Below are 4,208 nucleotides of genomic sequence, written 5' to 3'. Positions count from 1 at the left end.
AATTAGAAAGAGGTTCTAAAAATTTGACCCAAACAAAAGTTAGGTCATTATTAAAAAAAAAAATTGGCATATCCACTATGTACTTAAAAAGACAAAGGTCCAAGTAGGCTGAAATGATAGTTTTCTGTAGGCAATTGGGTAACACAAGAAGTTTATGGACAAATTACAAAGTTATTCTCTATTTTCTGAAAATAATCCTTCTTGGTCTTTTGAGGTTCTGGGCCTTCACAGAAAATAATTACTTTGTTGAATCACCCATTTTCTGGGAACATCTTACCCTTTAATAAAAAAAAAATTTTTTTTAAAAAACCTTTCACTATGATCTCACCATAGATAGCAATAACTTAGTGTTCAGATTCCCCTTGAAACAAATCTGATACAGGAGATCAGTTTTCTTAGCTAAAAATAACAGGAACAACAGAGCTGGTTTGTCAATTACTTTGAGGAGTGTGGAGCACATAGAAATAATATATTAAATACAAGATTGACACAATGGACATTTCAGTGGTTATGATATGCTTGCTAAAGTAGGACAAAGGATTCTTTAGTATTTTGTGAGCTGAGCAAGAAGGAAGTAGAGGGGTAGACTTACATAAGACTTATATAAGAGAGAAAAAGAAGAAAATGAGACAGATCATGCCAGCTTGTAGAATAAATAAATAGCCAGTGGACCTTTGTCTTTGTCCTTTTAATCAAAGAACAGGTTCAATTAGTTTTTTCCTCTAATATTTTCCTTTTGCAAACACATGCCCTGTTTTAATTAAAGTAATGCATTTTCATGATTAAAATTACAATAGCACAAATGAACTTAAAATGAAAAGCAATAGGCCCCTGTCTGCCACTTCCATACCCCATCCATTTCTAAGGATAACTATCCTTATTTCTGCTGGGAAATTTCTACCCATTTCTAATAAATATGTTTATAAGACATAGTAAACTCATTAATTTTGACAGTATTGAGTTGGTGCAATGATGGATATTTCAGTACATGTTCACTAAAATCTTCTACCTGTCCATTCATTTCATAAATTTTATAGTTATGTCAGGATATTTAGTTTGTCTATTAATTATTTATATAACTCAAAATAATATACCCAAACCACTGTTTTGTTTTTTTCTTTTGGTGCTGGGAATTTGACCCAGGGCCTTATGCATTCAAGGCACGCACTCTACCATCTGAGCTCTATCCCCAGCCCAAACCACTGTTTCTTGTTCCCCTGATGTTTGGTAAATTTTCTTGGCTTCCCATTTTATGTTTGCCACAGTTTCTCAAATCCAACTCTCAGGCTCACGTACACATTCTCTCTATACCTTTAATTTTATACTGTTAAGAAATCTTGATAGGTTTCCTTGGGATAATTCTTATTAACATATTTTAGGGCCCTACATAGAAAAATTAACAAAATAACAACAACTCTTTCTTTCTCTGTTTACTAAGCTGTCCCAGAAGAAGTCTTAGAAAGTAGCTTTTATTACTTAACACAGGAAAGTCTGAATCCAGATGCCAGTGCTTGAAATATAAGCATGGGAATGGCTTTGGGATATGCGTTTGAAATGCCAATCAAATTTTTGGCTGCAGAAAACCCAGTGTGACCCTGTAATCTGTCTCTGACCACCACTTATGTCTAGTTAGCATGTAAGTATCTTCAATTATTTTAGGCTCTCTATTCCACTGAAAGAAGAAGAGCCTCTCTTTAGGACAGCTTGAGTCAACAGGACAAGTACTAGGCCAGTTCTTATTGCACCTATTTGGTATCACTAATGGAAGTTCCCTAGAGTTGTGAATTACTTTATTTTTCTCTCTTCTCCACTGTGGCTTGCAAGGAAAGAGGAATGAATGAATGAATGAATGAATGAATGAATGCTTTTGTTCTCATCCTGCTTGGTGGGTCTGAGTCTGTGTCAATGTTTGCATTCTACTTTCCACCTTTGGTACTAGTAAATTAATCTTTTTTTTTTTTCATTTTTTAAATTTTTATTTGTTCTTTTTAGTTATACATGACAGTATAATCTATTCTGATACATTCATACAAACATGGAATATACCTTATTTAACACTGTGTACATTCACAAGACTGAGATCCTAAGTAAATTAATCTTTATGCAGACTGAGATGGCAATATTTCCATTCTGTTCTGTAATATCAACTAAATCATCTGAGGGTCACCTAAACATTGATTATGAAAGTTAAAAGGTCAAAAGCAGCATTTATGTTATCATGAGTTGTAAATATAGCTCCATACCAAGACAGGTAGAAACCTCCTACTCCTCCATGGTGGGCTTAATGTACAGTGTAACTCCATTGCAACTCAAAAATATTTTTAGCATTAAGTTAAATGAAATCTCCTTTACTATAGCTCAAAGTCATGCCACACTTCAATTTGCTTTATATTAGGACAATTATTTTCTTGTACTTTGGTACTTTCTGAAATAACTCACGTCCTTTGTTTCTTTGCATGAGAAGAAATACAAGCCACTTACACCTTTGCTATCCTTCAGCTTTTCATTTAGCCTAACTTCCGTCTTCTTAGCAGCTGTGTTCAGTTGGCATTTCCTGTTACTAAGAGTCTACATTCTTTTTACCATTTGCGGAATCCCACGTCTTCCTACTTTTCATTTTTAATCTTCACTTTGTCAGAGTTCATCTTCAAGAAATGGTCTCAGGAAAAATTCAATGGAAGTAAAACTTAAAAGTTCATATAAATCTAGGAATTATTTTATTTTCCCCTCGTATCCCATGAATGATTGACTGAATATAAAATACTTGATTAAAGCCATTCCCTCTATAGTGCTTAGGCTATCCAAATTCTATCTTTTAGCATCTATTTCAGTGATGAAAAGTCTGATGCCAATCTGATTTTTCCCCTCATATTTTCTATATTGAGTTTGCTTTTCTTTGGATGCTTTAGAGTCATTTCTTTCTCTGAAGTACTTGTAAAATTTCCTCATGATTGTATTCAAGGAGTTGTTTCACATAAATACTTTCATTTCTCTGTAATTTGGGGAGATGTTCTTCTTTTGCTTCGTTGAAAATTTCCTTTGAACGGTTTCTATGATATCTCTTTGTGGAACTCTGATTTAAAATATGTCAGATGTACTGGATTGTTTATGTCTCTTACTTTTATTCTTGTATTTCCCATCTCTATGCTCTTTGGAAATACTTCCTTGTATGATTTTCTAAAAGGTCAACATTTTTATCATGTTCAATTACTCTTTGTGAATTGAGTCTGGGCAATCACAATTCCAAGTACTGTTATTCTTAGATTTTAATGTTATATACTAACCATTCTTTTCTAAGATGTAAAATGTTCTCAAATAACTATGGTAATATTAATTAAAGAGAATTTTCAGTTTTGTTTTACTTTTTGGTTTTTTTTTTTTTTTTTGACCTTTCTGATTTGAATTTAGTTTTTTTCTTTTTTAATTTCTTCTTTCATTCTGAGGCTTTCTGAAAAAATTTTGGGTTGTTTGGGGTTATCTTCTATTCCTGAGTCTACTCTTTGGGGGTGTGTGGACTGGAAGGAAAATTAGTTCTTTTATCTGAGCAACCATTCCATGCAAAATATGGGGTGTAGATTCTGTTTCTGTTTCATTATTCTGCCAGTTTTCATTCAATTCCATATTTGAGATATTTGCTAAAATTTCTCATCAGCTGCAATTCATTGTACTGCCATCATAATAAATGTATCCATCATCTTTAGCCAGTATTTTCCTTAGTGATTTACAAATTTGGCTCTCAAAACAGAAAAAAAAAAATATGCTCTACCATCCATCTTGAAACTGAACCTCAGTTAACCTAATAAAGCCACACAATCAGATTAGTTGTGAAAATGTAATAAACTACCAGCTAAATGATTGGTCCATCTATTAATAATTATTCCATAAATAATGAAGATAGACAGTAATGGATACAAAAATATGGATAGGCAAAAAGAATAGACTTTTTTTTCTAGTCACAGAGAATGTTCTAGTGTCTAGTCAATATAACCTTCCTGAAGTCCCCGGATTATTTAAAAAAAAAAGATAAGAATTGTTTTGGATAGATTTATCCCTACCTGCTATGAGCTCAATACCTGGCACTTTCAATCTAACCAGTTTTTTACACATATTATAGATAGGAATTAATTTTATTATTTGTATCTGCCATTAAAATTCTATGATTCTTTATTAATATCAAAATATGTCCCTTTACATTTAAGTGAATGTCA

This window comes from Marmota marmota, unplaced genomic scaffold (assembly GCF_001458135.2).
Source record: "Marmota marmota marmota unplaced genomic scaffold, marMar, whole genome shotgun sequence".
Classification (NCBI taxonomy): Eukaryota; Metazoa; Chordata; class Mammalia; order Rodentia; family Sciuridae; genus Marmota; species Marmota marmota.
This window is presented reverse-complemented; position numbering follows the sequence as displayed.